Source organism: Lissotriton helveticus, chromosome 7 (genome assembly GCF_964261635.1).
Source record: "Lissotriton helveticus chromosome 7, aLisHel1.1, whole genome shotgun sequence".
NCBI lineage: Eukaryota > Metazoa > Chordata > Amphibia > Caudata > Salamandridae > Lissotriton > Lissotriton helveticus.
The window spans coordinates 1,810,743,608-1,810,752,392 of NC_136068.1; positions in this window are offsets into that span (position 1 = coordinate 1,810,743,608).

An 8,785-nucleotide genomic window follows, 5' to 3' on the forward strand; every position below is an offset into this window, starting at 1 on the left:
AAGCTCTTATGATGACAGCTCCTGCACCAACCCAAGGTGTATTGCCATGGGAAGAAGCAACTCTTATTCTTTGGTCACTGTGAACTAGTTGCGGGGGCAGCTCCTCTGCCTTAGGTATTGATGCCTGTCGGATTGGGGGGGCAAAGGAAAGGGACAACCCAAATGTTAGCTACAACAAAATCAAACACACATACAAAATGTATCTGAACATAATCCAACATATTCAAAAACTTCCCACTATCCAAGCATACCTACACTCATCCACGAGTCTTTGAATACCATCATAAATAGCACACACTTAAACCAATCACTACTTCACACGCTCCATGCAACAAATTACACCAATTGCTCAATCTACAATATCATATACCAAAGGGCTCTAAATGAAATGCTACTAGTGGGCCTGGAGCACTTATTGTGCCACCCACTTAAGTATCTCTTAAAACATGTCCCAAGTCTTCTACTGCGGCCTGTTTTCAGTTTAAACTGGCAATTCGACTTGGCAATATAACCCCCTTGCTACGGCTCCCCCTTGCCAAGGCTAAAACTCACTATTTTTTACATAAGTCATCCCTAAGGTAGGACTTAGAAAGCCCATTGCGCAGACTGCATTGTAAACAAGAGGTTGGACATGTACTTTAATGTTTCACATGTCCTGGTAATAAACATCCACAAATTCACTACTGTGACGCCAACCTCTCACCTAGGATAACATTGGGTTACTTTATTACATTTAGAGCTAACTTGTGATTGGGAGTAGGTGGGGAAGTCACAATGTGTGTCTAAAGAATTGTGATTTAAAGCACTCTTTAATGATAAAGTCAGATTTTAAGTCACAATTATGAACCTGACACTTTTAGAAAGTTGGCAATTTTTTGTCTCAACTATTTGACACTTGTAGCATGTTCCTTAGTCACAAGACTACGTATATTTGTCAGTTGGCCTTTGTGTATTCCTCTCAGACAGCATCACAATAGAGGGTCTTGGTGTTGGCAGAATGGGTCATCTTTGACTTGATTGAGGGGCAGAGTTGCCCCTGACCACAATTGTACTTCAAGGGCACTGGATCAGGTTACACACAGAGGACATTCACACCAGCCTAATGTGCTCCCAGATAGACTGGGACCAGGGAGGCAGGGAATTCCATAGAACTCTGGAGGGGGATACTCTCGAAAATTGTACGACTTCAAAGAAGGCTCCCAATATAAATATTGGATCCTCAGACCCACCTTTTCAAATTACTTCCTAACCTGTGAACTCTGTCAGGAAGAAAGCCTACCCAGCTGTGAAGTCTCCCCTGCTGCCTAAGCCTGGATCTATCGACCAAGGACAACTTTGCTTTCAAAGGCCTGCTGTTGCTGCTCCAGGACTCTTCTGCACCTGTGAGCTGTCTGCTGAATCCAGCCTCCCTGTATGGACCCAGGTTTCCTCAAAATCTCCAAGGGTCAGGTGGCTCACCCTGCAAGCCATTGGGGCATAGCAGGCTTTTTCAAGGTCAACAGAGCTGCATGCATCTCGTCGCAGCATGATGTAGCTTAACACCAGCCCAGCGTGACACAACTCATGATCAGCACCAAAGCATTCTAGCCTCAAGTCCTAGCGGCCCAAGGGCTTTCCTGACAATAATGCAGGATCCCACAAATCAAGCTCCCTTCAACAACTTATCTGCTCTTCCACTGTGTGAAGCATCTCGACTAGAAATGTCACATCGCAGCTTCTTGTCAATGACTCCTCAATGCTGGCCTGTGTACCAAGTCACAAGGACTTCATATTTTGATGCACTAGCCTGCACTCTATTGCAGTCAGCCAGAACTTGTGACTTGGACCTGGTCTACTGCAACCAGATAACCACAGTTTGCACTTATTGCTTCTTAGCGCTTGATTGTCACAAAACATTTGAAAACTCATAACTCCTGTTCTAATGATTGCATTTTTGCTGTTTTGGTTTCAAATAATTATAGAAAGTTATGCATTGTTCTATGTTGGTTTGGGATTTTTTGCTTGTGTTTGTTTTCTCTTTCTTTCTGTTTTTGTGCTGCATAAATACTTGACACATTGCCTGTAATTTAAGACGGACAGGGATTGTAGCTGTGCATGAAGAGTGTTCACCCCTCCAATCAAAAACCTGAATTTCTTCCACACATCAGCTATTGCTCAGTTCAGAGCCATGCAACATGACCCTCATACTCCACTTCCACCTCCATCACTCACCCATACACCTTAAACATACGCAAAGGAAAGCAACTCCACAACATTCTTCAGAACCTTGCATCCCCTTGCCTATTGCACAACAATCCTACCTTTCACGCACAACTCCACACTGCAACCACCCCAAGTTCAAGCAGACTCAACACCACCCACATAACCAGACTCAAAAAATATCTTTTAAGCCTTTTGGAGGAAGATAATGATAAACATGAAGAACACTTTCTCTGTCCTACAGAATGTAACACCACCAACAATTGCAGACCACGAAAAATAAATTCAAAGGACAATACTCTCTCTCCTGCAGCACAATCTTACACCACCAACGAAATACATTCTTTAAACTGCATACTGATAAATGCTTGCTCCATTTATAAAATAAGTACAACATAGTTGATCTACTGATAGACACATAACCTGACTTGCTTTTCATAACTGAATCATAGCTGGGGGAAGATATGTCACTGGTATTGCATGAAGCTGTTTCACCAAGAAATAAAACTGTGACGCAAAATCACATAGCCAAAAGAGGATTTAGCATAGCTGTCATATTTGAAGAAACTACAAATCTCACCAATGCGGAGGATGGTTCTTTACAAGGTTGTGAGGCTCTCCTTATTAGGTGCATCCCCACCCCAACTTTTCTATGCTACTTTGTATTTCTCTACAGACCTACCACCTAGCAATGCAACATTACAGACACATTCCTAGCCACAATCTCTAAATTTCTTACAATACAATCAATCCTATGCATCCTTGGTGACCTCAACATATGGTTTGACAAACCTAATATGGCACATCCTAGAACTATTCTCACTGTACTAGACACACAAAAGCTACAACAGCTCCTCCCAATCCCACACACATCAGGACACACCATAGATAATATGTCTGCCAACCCAGACCTAGTCACATTCCAAAGGATTGCTGCAGACACATTGTAGGAAGCTGCCTCTTTCTCTGATATACCAAAATGAGATATATCATGGAAAGAGTCTAGGGGTTCTCTTATGAGTGGACAAGAGCTTGCACTAGTAATCCCAAGGCACTCCTTTAGGGAGTAGTGTATTTGAGCAGTCTTGGGCTTATCTTGGAGGAGTGCAAGACATGTTATGTTATGTTATGTTATGTTATGTGACTTTTATATAGCGCACGGCTACTCAAAATGAGTGTCCTGGCGCTTTCCACCTGCAACTCAGAGTAAAAATAACACAACACAGCGATAATGAGAGAGGAAACAGAAAGGGAAAACAGTAGCAACAATAAACAGTGAAAACATACTAAAGATTAAAAAGCCAGGTCTTCAGGTCCTTCCTGAACTGGAGCAAATTGGCAGTGCTGCGAAGCGAAAGGGGAAGCAGATTCCACAACTGGGGCGCTCTGCAGCTGAAAGAACGCCCTCCCGCGCGGGCCTTCCTCACCCGCGGGACCACCGCTTTAAAGAGGGATTCCAAGCGCAAGGAACGGACTGGTCGATAGAAAGCCAGTCTCCGCCGCAGATATCCAGCCCCTGATCCAAACAAGGCTTTATGCATCTGCACATACACACAATAGTTAATAAATGATACACACAACTCAATAAGGAGATCCACAGTGATTTTTAGAAAAGTAGCAAGTATCTTCATATATGTTTTTTCACCATGAAAAATGTGTTCAGGGAAGTACATTTTCAAAGAGAAATACTTTTAAGTCAAAAAAAGTCATACAGTTTTGAGAACTGCAATTTTAACGTATGGGAGTAAAAACATATGCAGTTTACCAGTTCTTTTCAGTGAATTACGAGGCCAGTGTCTTGGGTCAAAGGTTAATGCAGGGCAAGGTCCAAGGCAGCAGGTCACCTCCAGTGGCCCTAGGGTGGCTGGGTGCAGTGGTTTTGTATGGTCACAAAGAGGCTTTAGGAAGAGACTGGGAAGACATTCAATAGAAACCAACAATTGGCTGCGGTTCTTGCGATGTTGGGGGACGTGGGGACACCTTTAGTCCTCTTCTCCTTGGGACAGGGTTTTGGGTAAAGAGGGTCTTTTGGGTGTGGGTGTCTCCATCCAGGAACACTTGTGGTGCAGGGAGCCTGCACACAGAGGCTGCAGGCGATGTCAGGGCATTCACGAGGAGTAACACCATAGTTGACTCAGTACCTCGAGGGCTTGGGGACCACACTGACACTGTTGGCCCACTGTGTGACGGGCTGGGGGGGCTTGGATGCAGTGGTGCTTGGGGACTTTGACTTTTGGTGGTTCCGAGGTCCTCTTGGATCTTCATTTGGTGTCTGCAGGATGCAGGGGACAGTGCCACTGTCCCACAGGAGGTGATGGTTCCTAGATGAAGTGGTGGAAGTTCTCTCGGGTTTTGGGTACTCAGCAGCTGCAGGACAAGTTCATCTGTGGTACAATGGGATGAAGTTAGTAGGCAGGCCATCAGGGTTGCCATAGAGTCAGTTTCTAAGTTTATAGTTCTTCTGTTCTTTCGGTGCAACTCTTCATGTCTGACTTCTTTCTGCAGGTCAGCAGGATTTTATTTTCCAGTGACAGAGGCTTCCTTAAATTCAAAATGTATGGGGGTTAGGGAGTGTAGGGTAGTAGCCAAAAGGATACTGACTCTTGGGGTCACTACGCTCCTTATTTGACTAGTTCCTGTGGGAAGTGGGCATAGCACGGTTCCAAAATTCCTAAGTATGCCATCAAAAGGATTGTTACTTCTGAAAAGTTGTGTCCACCTCAGTTTAGCTCACCTTAGAGGTGGTACTAGCCTGGTTCTGGCACACCTACCTAACTAGCTAATTTTCCCACCTGTCCAGGAGACAAAGGGGCTCCGGACAAAGAAGGTCTCCTGTGAGGGGAGCCAGATTCTCATTTCAAAGGTGGCAGCTCTTTGACCTAGGAAGGCTAATCAGCAGGTCATCCTGTGGGAGAAGGTGTGCCACCCTCTTACCAGACAGGCTTTTGTTCTTTGTCTGCTGAGAGCATAAGGCTCTCACACTAGGAGGTTTGAACAGTGTCTCGGGTGGCAGGCTGTGCAGAAACCAGTCAGCAAGCACACCAGAAGCTGGTACATTTTCAGGGGGCACCTCTGAGGTGCTCTCTGGGTGTATGTATTGGTAAATCCAACACTGGAATAAGTGTGGGTTTATCAATATGAGATGTTTGATACCAAACATCTCTATCCTCAGTGAAGCCATCATGTAGCTGGGAAAATCCTTTTCACAAGTGTTCAGCACATTTTAAAAATGGGCTTCCTTGATCACTTGTACTGACATTTACAGACCTAAGCAGCACAATGGCTTATCTGCTCATGTAGGTAGTCCCTCACATGTAACATTCAGCACCCATCCTTAGGGCTGTTAGGCATGCTGTATGGGTGGTTTGAGGTCTGCTACATATAAAGTATAAAGTAGGGGTCCTGCTTAATAACACCACTTGAGAACATTTTTGAGGAAGCAGCTTTCGGTGCTGACAATTTAACCTTTACATGGTGTTGAAATAAAGCATCTGAACTGCTCTGAGTAGAAAAGTTGGTATACTCCACTGATTTCATTTATGTCACAGAGGATGTCTGTTAATGTAGTCAAAAGCAGATTTGTAGTCAACTAAGCAGGTCTACTGAAGTGATCCTAATAGCTTTCTTTACAATAATTGAAAGAGCTATAATAATGTCTGATGTTCCTAATGCTGGTTGGAAACCGCTTTCTTTAAATGGAATGCGCTTGGGTTGGATGGCCCACTCTCCAAAAACTCTCAGCAGAGGTTTTGCAAAGAAAAACATCCTCCACATACAATGGAGCTTTCAGTCTGTAACTTCCAGTTTCAGCAGTGGGTTCTTCGTAAATTAGCAAGTGTCAGGAGATGGGAACATAGTATAACCCTTGTCCGACAACAATGCATTAAGAGAGATGATAGAATTCTGTCAAAAAAGCCACATCATGTTTAGAAAGAAGAGCATACATATGGATTGGGCATGGCCCATCTAAGGTCTGCTCTCTCGGATGATATTCTATCTTCTGTGACTGATTTGAGTCACTTGGACAATTATCTCATTTTTAATTTCCATTTTTCATTGCTACTTATATTCCTGCACTGACTTTGTAAAACAACTGTTTGTTACTTTTCTAATATTAACTGTTCCCTGCTTATTGTCTTTTGAACCTAATTTTCAAAAAAATGTTTGAGCAGAAGATCTCATGCACATATAAAGAAATGCTTGACTAAATGATCACTGGATTTAGCCAGTTCTACATGAACCATGATATTCTTCTTATCATAGCAAAGAGCAAAATGTTTTTCATTCCACCATATTCTCTTGATTTACCTGAGATCTTTTCCCAGTGTGTGTAAGATATCCAGGAAGAGTGAGCATTTCTAATGTTAAATATTTGTGGCAAGTGATCACATTTGCAGGTGTTTAAAACAATGCAATTATTTATATAAGGATATAACTGAAAAAGACATGAGAAAAATGTAACATTTCTATCCTCTTTGGGGCAATGCCAATAATGGTCATTAGTTGATCTTTTGGGAAATGTCTATATAAAGCTCATATCCAAAGGGAGTTCGAAAATGAGTAATACTTCCAATAATTGTTTCCTTCTTTATGGTGCTGTTATTTAATTGGTGATCCCCTAAAAGATATTCTCTCAGTGGAATAACTCATTGTCCATGGTGCCATACATGAAGTCATAATATTCACACTTTTTCACTAGATTACAATACACTATGAGTATTAAAAGCATCAATTTGTCATCCATTTTCCAGTTTGAATTTGTTAAAGACAAATTGGATGGACCCCCACCACATGTCTGGTTACTTTAAAATCAAAGTGCAGAAAGATGTGTGGCCTGGATAACAAACTGAGTTTTGGAGTACAGAAAGTAGTACTACAGTAGTATGACTTCATGCACTACAACATGCAACTCTCAAACCTCCAGGCACTGATTCCCTTCTTGTCAATCTCTTCTATGTGTAGATCTCGGCCAAGTTTGCAAAAATCTCAGTACACTTAGGAATTTGTTATTGCAGTAAATGAGGGAGGGGCAAAAGTGAGTGGTTGCAAAATGGGGAAAAGAAGTAGGCTTTATAGAGATTAAAGGAGGGGTTTAATCACACACCAATTAAGTCTTGGAGTAAGTCAGGCACCATGCATGGCCCCTCACTAATACTGCAAAACATTTTTTTAGAAATCAGTGGTGACAGGAAATAGCAATAATGACACATAGAAGGACGAAAACAACAAAAAAATACTTGCAAATTTTCTTCATCCATTTTTATTTGCAAAACCTTGTACTCACCAAAATGTTACATGTTATTTTTAATGAACTTCCCTACAATAAATATTCCAACAAGACATGCAATACATCTGCTAATGCGGAGGGGAGCACCACCAGGTGAATTTCATTACAACAAAGACTAATTGCATGCTGGCATACGAGATACAAAATTAATTCAGACAAGAAAATACATTATTTTGGTTCATTATGGGAATATCTTGGTAGCATTGCTCCTCATTTTGAGGAATAAATATTTATCAAAATCTTTCACAGTTACAGGGAGACTTTCCTCACCAGATAGTGTTTCCCCACAGTTATCCTTGCCATGGTGGCAGACTGGTGGCAGAAGCTTGATTCATTTCAAAGCCATTTCCCGGAAGATCCTTGCCTATGTTAAAATGGTGATGGCCCTTTTAAGGGGGTCAGGTCAGACAATGCAGCCATCTTGCAGATAAAGAAATTTCAAAGACTGCTACACATACTCAGATTATTCGCCAGCTTGTCTCTTTGCCTAAATCACTGGTGGACAGAGGAAAGTGTGTCACAGTACTTCTTTGCATTTTCCCACTTTCTTGCTGATTGCACCTACTTGCACTTTAGCCTCTAACTACAGGCAACACCTTTTCTGTAATAGATACCACTGGCATTCCACCAACAAGCAAGCTGCCTCAGTTGCCAAAGGCTAGTTCCCTGAAGCACATGCCACCGTTCCTGGAAATAAACACATGTAGATTATACAAAAATGTCAAAATCAAGTGGTATAGAATAAATGCCAGTAAGCCTCAAATATAAAGTCATCACAGAGTAGCCAACAATCTGAAATCATTTCAAGTCCCAAATGAGCAGCAAAATCAGGGAAGGGTCAGACAGCATCTCTTCTAAAACAGGAAAGTCTTCTCTAAAAATCAAATATTTGAGGCTCACCCTGAGAATCAAGAAGTTCATATGCACAATTCTTGTATAACAAATTAGCTAAAATTGCAGATTCATCATAGCATGATCACATGTAACAACTCTTTAGTTTATCAGAAGTACATATATAAATGCCTCACAACATTAGCACTATCTCATTGTTGTGTAGTTCTTAGGACCCCCCAGGAACTGCGCATTTTGGATGACCTAACTGAGGGCTTGGTCTGCAGACAGACTCTGGACACCTCCACAGGGTGAGTCAGCCATGGGACTAGCTAGCTCTACTGTGCCACTACCATCTCCTGTAATCTACAGTGGTGTGTGTAGTTTCTGGCAACCACCAAACATGACAACCCTGATTCCTCAGGTATCGTAGAAACAATACAGTATCTTTCACTCAGTCATTTGTGC